The sequence below is a fragment of the Triticum dicoccoides genome, chromosome 2B (genome assembly GCF_002162155.2).
Source record: "Triticum dicoccoides isolate Atlit2015 ecotype Zavitan chromosome 2B, WEW_v2.0, whole genome shotgun sequence".
Taxonomy (NCBI): domain Eukaryota; kingdom Viridiplantae; phylum Streptophyta; class Magnoliopsida; order Poales; family Poaceae; genus Triticum; species Triticum dicoccoides.
Genome location: NC_041383.1, coordinates 12,094,993 through 12,103,783, shown reverse-complemented (window position 1 = coordinate 12,103,783; position 8,791 = coordinate 12,094,993). Strand labels below are relative to the sequence as shown.

The 8,791-nt window shown below is 43.4% G+C and overlaps 1 pseudogene; it reads left to right on the top strand.

Annotated features, from left to right (window-relative positions):
* Positions 1–5,826: 5,826 nt before the first annotated feature.
* LOC119360204 lies at positions 5,827–7,227 on the top strand (annotated as a pseudogene).
* The last annotated feature ends 1,564 nt before the right edge of the window (positions 7,228–8,791 follow it).

Genomic DNA, 8,791 nt, shown 5'->3' with positions numbered 1-8,791 from the left:
ATTTTCAGAGTTTATTTTGTAGTGATTTTCAATTTCACGGTCATTTTGTAAACGATTGAAAAATAGCAAATATTTTTTTCTTTTCTGCTTTATTTTTTCTTCTATTTATTTCTGAGTAGTTTTTTCTTTTCTGCTATATTTTTTTTCTTCTATTTATTTTTGAGTAGTTTTTTATATAGTTTTTTTTCTTTTCAGCTATAGTTTTTCTTTCTTTTCTGCTATTTTTTCTTTTCTGCAAAACTTGATGGTCAAAGTCTGGAGTTATAACTTAAAACAAAGAAATGTCGATGTGCAATTAGTTTTTGCCATAACAGAAGAAGTCTGGAGTTGTAATAAGTTATTAAAAATAAAAAAGAGGTGCAATGCTCGTTAATTTGCTTCAAGCCTTTCGGAATAGTGTAAACTGCACTGCGCATAGCTCCATGCAGTCTACCGTATTCCTGAAGGCTTGAAGCTAAGCAACGTGAGCATTGATCCTCTTCTTCATCATCTCTGCACTCAGGGCTTATAAACCGCTCCTAGTCCCTCTCAGTTCGCGAGGTGGGACTAAAAAATAGCTTACGTCTGGTTCATCCATGAACCGGTACTAAAGGTGCTCGTGGGGCCCCAGCCTTACCTGACACAACCTCATTAGTACCGGTTCGTGGTATGAACCGACACTAAATGATGATGGTGGGGCCATAGCCTGACCGGAGGCTGACACAGCCTCTTTAGGTACAAAAAATTACAAACTTTCTGTTAGTGCCCGTAGTTTTCAAATTTGAATAGTTTAAATTTTGAATTATTTGAAATTAGTGTGAATTTGTTTGCACATAAAATTTCTTCGCGTTTCAAATGCCAAAACACATAACTACCCTAACTATTACAGAGATTCCCCTCTCGGTGCGAAACACAGAAGAAAGTGATGATAGCTAGTGAAGCCGATCACATCACAGATCTTTGGGTGTGAAACTTTTTCTTCGCGTGTGTCCCTTTGCGCCGTAACCATGGAAAATCTTCACCAGTTAATGGGATGCTCGGGTCAATATTCACTGTGAATGGAGCAATTTCATCAAACTTTTTATAATCTTCTGACTTGTCTGTCTTGTCATCCACTTCCACGATGTTTCTCTTCCCAGAAAGAACTATGTGCCGCTTTGGCTCATCGTACGATGCATTCACTTCCTTACCTTTTCTTTTTTTTGGCTTGGTAGACATGTCCTTCACATAGAAAACCTGTGCCACATCATTGGCTAGGACGAATGGTTCGTCTGCATACGCAAGATTGTTGAGATCCACTGTTGTGATTCCGTACTGCGGGTCTTCCGTTACCCCGCCTCGTGTCATATTGACCCATTTGCACCGAAACAAAGGGACCTTTAAACCACGTCGATAGTCAAGTTCCCATATGTCCTGTATATAACCATAATATGTTTCCTTTCCCGTCTTGGTTTCTGCATCAAAGCGGACACCACTGTTTTGGTTGGTGCTCTTCTTATCTTGGGCGATCGTGTAAAATGTATTACCATTTATCTCGTACCCTTTGAAAGTCATTATATTCGAAGATGGTAACTGGGACAGCAAGTACAGGTCATCTTCAATAGAGGTGTCATGCATGGTACGTGTCTGCAACCAGCTGACGAAACTCCTGGTTTGTTCACGTGTAATCCAGTCATCAGACCGCTCCGGGTGTTTGAAGCGTAGCAAATTCTTGTGTTCATCCATATACGGAGCCACCAAGGCGGAAGTCTGTAGAACTATGTAGTGTGCTTCAGTGAGAGAATGTCCGTCCATACATATTATTTGTTCCCCTCCTAGCGTGCCTTTTCCATCCAGTCTGCCCTTATGTCGCGATTCAGGAACACCAATCGGCTTAAGGTCAGGAATAAAGTCAATACAAAACTCAATGACCTCCTCATTTTGATGGCCCTTGGAGATGCTTCCTTCTGGCCTAGCACGGTTATGAACATATTTCTTTAAGACTCCCATGAACCTCTCAAAGCGGAACATATTGTGTAGAAATACAGGACCCAAAACGTTAATCTCTTCGCATAGGTGAACTAGGACGTGCGTCATGATGTTGAAGAAGGATGGTGGGAACACCAACTCGAAACTAACAAGACATTGCACCAAATCATTTTGTACCCTTGGTATGATTTCTGGATCGATTACCTTCTGAGAGATTGCATTGAGAAATGCACATAGCTTCACAATGGCTAATCGAACGTTTTCCGGTAGAAGCCCCCTCAATGCAACCGGAAGCAGTTGCGTCATAATCACGTGGCAGTCATGAGACTTTAGGTTCTGGAACTTTTTCTCTGCCATGTTTATTATTCCATTTATATTCGACGAGAAGCCAGACGGTACCTTAATACTGAGCAGGCATTCAAAGAAGATTTCCTTCTCTTCTTTGGTAAGAGCGTAGGTTGCATGACCCTGATGTATGTCGTCTTCTCCGTGCATACGTTGCTGGTCCTCCCGTGCCTCAGGTGTATCTTTTGTCTTCCCATACACACCCAGGAAGCCAAGCAGGGTCACGCAAAGATTCTTCGTCACGTGCATCACGTCGATTGCGGAGCGGACCTCTAGGTCTTTCCAATATGGCAGGTCCCAAAATATAGATTTCTTCTTCCACATGGGTGCGCGTCCGTCAGCGTCCTTTGGAATAGGTTGTCTACCAGGACCCTTTCCAAATATCACCTTCAAATCCTTGACCATATCATGTACATCAGCACCAGTACGGTGGCGAGGCTTCGTCCGGTGATCCGCCTCACCTTTGAAATGCTTGTCTTTCTTTCTTACGGGATGCCTGCTCGGAAAAAATCGACGATGTCCCAGGTACACATTCTTCTTACAACTATTCAAATATATATTGTCGGTATCATCCAAACAGTGCGTGCATCTGCGGTATCCCTTGTTTGTCTGTCCTGAAAGGTTACTGAGAGCAGGCCAATCATTGATGGTCACAAACAGCAACGCCTTTAGGTCAAATTCTTCCCCCATGTGCTCATCCCACGCACGTACACCTGTTCCATTCCACAGTTGTAAGAGTTCTTCAACTAATGGCCTTAGGTACACAACAATGTCGTTGCCGGGTTGCTTAGGGCCTTGGATGAGCACTGGCATCATAATGAACTTCCGCTTCATGCACAACCAAGGAGGAAGGTTATACAAACATAGAGTCACAGGCCAGGTGCTATGGTTGCTTCTCTGCTCCCCAAAAGGATTAATGTCATCTGCGCTTAGACCAAACCATACGCTCCTTGCGTCATCTGCAAACTCCTTCCCATACTTTCTTTCGATTTTTCTCCACTGCGACCCGTCAGCTGGTACTCTCAACTTTCCGTCTTTCTTACGGTCTTCTCTGTGCCATCGCATCGCCTTGGCATGCTCTTTGTTTTGGAACAAACGTTTCAACCGTGGTATTATAGGAGAATACCACATCACCTTGGCAGGAATCTTCTTCCTGGGGCGCTCGCCCTCGACATCACCATGCTCATCGCGGCTGATCTTATAGCGCAATGCACCACATACCGGGCAAGCGTTCAAATCCTCGTACTCACCACGGTAGAGGATGCAATCAGTAGGGCATGCATGTATCTTCTGCACCTCTAACCCTAGAGGGCAGACAGCCTTCTTTGCTTCGTACGTACTCTCGGGCAATCCGTTGTCCTTTGGAAGCATATCCTTTATCATTACCAGCAACTTTCCAAATCCCTTGTCAGATACACCATTCTTTGCCTTCCATTGTAGCAATTCCAGTGTGGTGCCCAGCTTTTTCTTGTCACCTACGCAATTCGGGTACAACAATTTTTTGTGATTCTCTAACATGCGCTATAACTTCTTCTTCTCTAAATCACTTGCGCAGTTTCTCTTTGCATCGGCAATGGCCCAACCTAGATCATCAACGGGCTCATCTGATGCCTCTTCTTCAGCTTCTTCCCGCATTGCCGGCTCAGCTTCTTCCCGCATTACCGGCTCAGCTTCTTCCCCCATTGTTGTATCATCGTATTCAGGGAACCCATGGCCAGGATAGCTGTCGTCATCCTCTTCTTCTTCATTGTCTTCCATCATAACCCCTCTTTCTCCGTGCTTGGTCCAAACATTATAGTGGGGCATGAAACCGGACTCAAACAGATGGACGTGAATGGTTCTTGACGTAGAGTAATTGCGACCATTCTTACAGCTAGCACATGGACAAGGCATAAAACCATCCGCCCGCTTGTTTGCCTCAGCCGCAAGCAGAAAAGTATGCACGCCCTCAACGAACTGGGGAGAGCATCGGTCATCGTACATCCATTGCCGGCTCATCTTCATTACACAACACCGAATAGACCAAATTAATACAAGTTCATACATAAAGTTCATACAACACTTAAATGCAACAAACAAATAACTCTCTAGCTAAAGCATTTAAATGCAACAACAAATGCGACCAAGATCGCAACTAAGGTAACAATTGATCCAACAGCATAATGATACCAAGCCTCACTATCGATGGCATATTTTCTAATCTTTCTAATCTTCAAGCGCATTTTCTCCATCTTGATCTTGTGATCATCAACGACATCGGCAACATGCAACTCCAATTTCATCTTCTCCCCCTCAATTCTTTTCAATTTTTCTTTCAAGTACTCTTTTTCTCTTTCAACTAAATTTAACCTCTCGACAATAGGGTCGGTCGTTTCACATACCTCCTAGATAAAAATATCTATGTCAACTTGATGGGCATAATTTGTCATAAACACGAAATGCAACAAATAGTTTTAAAAGAGAATATACCACATCCGAATCATAACAAGGACGAGGGCCGACGGGGACGGATATCAAAACCATGGCACTATGTATAACAAACAACATACGGGTAAGATAATTATTATACGAGTAACTATATATCCAAATCACACTAACATCAATTTTTTTATATAAAATTTCATGAACAAGAGGCTCACCACAAGGTGGTGCCGGCGACGGGACGGTGCGGGCTATCAACGGTGGTTACGACGGAGATTTAGAAGGCACTAAGTAAACCACACCTACATATGCAAACTAAGTGTTATTTTGACCTCAAATTGCATATAAATCAAATACTACCACATATAATTCCTCCCAAATTACTAAAACCCACAATTAATCACTATATAAACCAATGCAAGAGCTAATCTAGCAATGAGAGATGAAAGGACAAAGTTGCTAACCTTGGTGATCATTTGAATGGATGAGGGCCTGCAAATCTTGACGAATTTGGGGCAAATTTTGTGATGAACTCGAGAGGAAGAAGGGAAGAACAGAGGAGAGGGAGAGGGGAAAGGGGGAAGAACAGAGTGCGGGTGGACGAAGAATTTATATAGGACGACCTTTAGTACCGGTTCGTGCCACGAACCGGTACTAAAGGTGCTGGAAGGGCCCCACTCTGACAACATCCTGCCACCACTCTCATTAGTACCGGTTCGTGGCACGAACCGGTGCTAAAGGTCTGCCACGAACCGGTACTAAAGAGCTCCTCCCGGCTAGCGTTGGAACCGGCACTAATGGACACATTAGTGCCGGTTCTGTTACAAACTGGGACTAATGTGTCTCACATTTGACCATTTTTCTACTAGTGTGAAGAGGTCCGCTTATTACTTGATGACACTGTTGCTGGAAACACGGCCTAGGTAGCTGTGCTCCTCATGATGGAGCAGCGCCTGGGACATGTAGGTCTTATTTGCTTAATTCCCCTGCTCGCGGCTTTTGGTTGTTCCAAAAGATTTCTCCACGTACCATGTAAGGAAATTTGGGGGAAAACATATCTGATGTATAACATGGTATGTACATAGTTTCTTGGGAGGTTGAAGCTAGAAAGGGATGAGGAGGAAGATTGCAGCCGCCCCGCCGCCCAAGGCCGACGAGCTGCAGCCGCATCCGCTCAAGGAGAAGCTGCCCAGCGTGTCTTTCTGCATCACCAGCTCACCGCCATGGCGTACTGTGCTCTGCTTCACCCCGCCTCAGGGACCTCTTGATTTTCTCTTTGAAAGTTTCCCTCTTACATTCCGTGCTTGTCCTTCACTGTCCTCAGTATTTGCTTGTACTTTTTGTTTCATGTCCAGGCTTTCTTTCCCACTGCATCATGTGTGCTGATTACTGACCTATTTTTGTTGTTGTCGATGCACATCAGTCTTCATATTTTTAGTAGAGGAAGTTTTTTGTTGGAAACAAATTCTTTTGCTTAACCAGTGTGGAAGGTTCATTGATCTTGAATTTATTTATAATGAAAAGGCCTTTCAGCTGCACATGTTTTTATGCAATTGATAGTATGTACTACTCATATTAATCAAATAGTATATAAGTTGATGTTCCTCTTGTGCTTGTAATCTTGGGCGGAACCAAGGCCGTGATACTAGAATTTCAACATTTCATAGTCATGTTGGCCACCAGCATCATCATACCAATGATGTTTGTTCCTCAAATGGGAGGTGGAAATGTGAGTCCTCAACTCTTTATTTATGCGCTACGAAATGTTGGTTATATTCACTTGACACATGAATTTGATATCTCTGAAAAAGTACTACTAAGCTGGCACTGAATATGCCGCGCATATAAATGATAGACACTCCCTGAATTTCTGTCAGGAGGAGAAAGCTCGGGTAATCTAGACGCTCCTGTTCGTCGTCGGTATAAACACCTTACTGCAAACCTTCTTGGGGTCTCGTCTCCACGTCGTGATGGGTGGCTCCAACACTTTCATTGCGCCAACCATCTCCATCATCTTGGCCGGATGCTGAGGCAATGAGGCAGATCCTAATTGCCTTCTCAAGTTCTCATCATGTACGAGTTCCTGTACGGAGGCTAACAAATTTGTGTTGTTGTCAAGAAAATTCCTACGGACGATGAGGGGGACACAAAGCGCTCTCATAATCGCGATGATGATTCAAATCATCCATGGTTTCAGTGGTCTCTGGCGCAATGTTGTCCCCCATTATCCGCGGTTCCTCTTGTTTCACTCATTGGATTTGGGCTTTATGAACTTGGCTTTCCAGGCTTTCATCACCGTTGAGTTTCATGTGAACAATCTGTTTTGATATTTTTATATAACAATATCATGCCTCATTTTCCATTTGATTTAGTTATTTCAACTTCAACTTTGAGTGTATTAGATATGCACTGAATAGAAAGTATATTACCTTATCTGAGTTGTTGCTGCCACTGAGGTGTTAAAAGTGCATATTCATAGCATCTTCCTTGGCACGATTAATTGCCACCGGTTTACATTCGTATCTTTCAACATTTAGTTCAGGAGCTTCATGAATTTTCCATGTCCTGAAATCATATATATTTTTTAACATGAATTTTGTCTCCACAAAGAACAGTGTGGTAAGCTCTATAACAGTCATTCAGGCATCAAATTATGAACTCTATATTTGATTGCTTGGAAAACAGTTCAAAGCATAGCCAGGAAATGCTGGCGACCGGAATATTGTGATACTATGGATGCTATCAAGCATGCTTTTGGGGGCTTACCGCAGATCATCTGCAAGAAGGGCTCAGTTCAAGAACTAATTAAGGTTAAGCTTCACAAATGATTTGAAGGTGAGTTATCTTTTGTTCTTGGACAGGTCTCCTTGGTTTTCATTTTTATTTGCATGAACACAACATCACTGCTTAAGGAATAATTTTGTCACAACCAAGTTATGCAGCTATATATTTTCTATTGATTGCTTTTCACATGCACCATCTGAAATAAGATAGACAGCAATGGTGCCACATATATGTTCCAACATCTTACTTCTACAACAATGTTGCCACATATACTTCTCAGCATCTTCTGTTTCACTTCATCGTCTAATTTATATCAGTCTACATCGCTTTTCAAACCACAGGATCCGTATGACCACGGCTAGGAACCTCCAGAGTACATCATCTGCGGTGAGCACAGAGCTTATCTGTACTTTTTTTTATGCAGCAGCGTAATTAATTATTCTTGCAACTAAAACTAATTTAAAAACCCAATGATCAGCCTCGGGTGGCTACATATGCGGCAGCCGGTTCAACCTATGGCCATCATAAAGAACAGGAAGGACTTGTACACACCGCCGACTGAATGTAGTGGAAGGAGCATGTCCTGCAGGAGATGGACAGCGAGGCCGCTGACAAGGTCTCTGAACAACGCGCTAGCGGTGGTGGCGGCGGCGACCAAGGCCGTTGGCGAGAAGATCGCGATGGAGGAGAAGTTTTGGAACTGGAAGATGGAGATTGTTAGGAGGAAGCACAACCACATCTTGTCCCTGTTCAACCTACACAAGGTGTTAGTGGAGAAGAAGCAGGGAAGCCGCTCGCTGAGAAGACCACGCAACAGAAGACCCCCACCGCCGCCGGTGCCATATCTAGCACGAGCTGACCACATCGGGCGTTAGTTGGATCATAGAATGTATCATGTCATCAGATACATACAGTATATCATCAGTTGCATGTACATTCAAGAGGCTCTCATTGTTTGAATGCAGCTGTGCTACACAAATTGCTAAAAAGAAATCAGAAAGTGCGTGTGTGCCTACCTGGCACCGCACAACCACCTCTCAGGCGGCGCGCCACGGGCGCGCCCCAACCACTAGTAATCTTTAATTGAGGAGGCTCTCCATGCATGCCTAAGAGTATTTCATGTTGGTGTTATGTTGCCATTGATGACGTGTTAACACTTAGGTGGATTCTTTTGGAGATGACGTGACTCACTTTATGTTTTTTCTTCAGTGCATAGTTATCTTTCACGGCGTAACTCTTCACAGAAAACTAACATATGCAAAGTGGTTTTCGATAGTGTTTCCCAGTGGCGGAG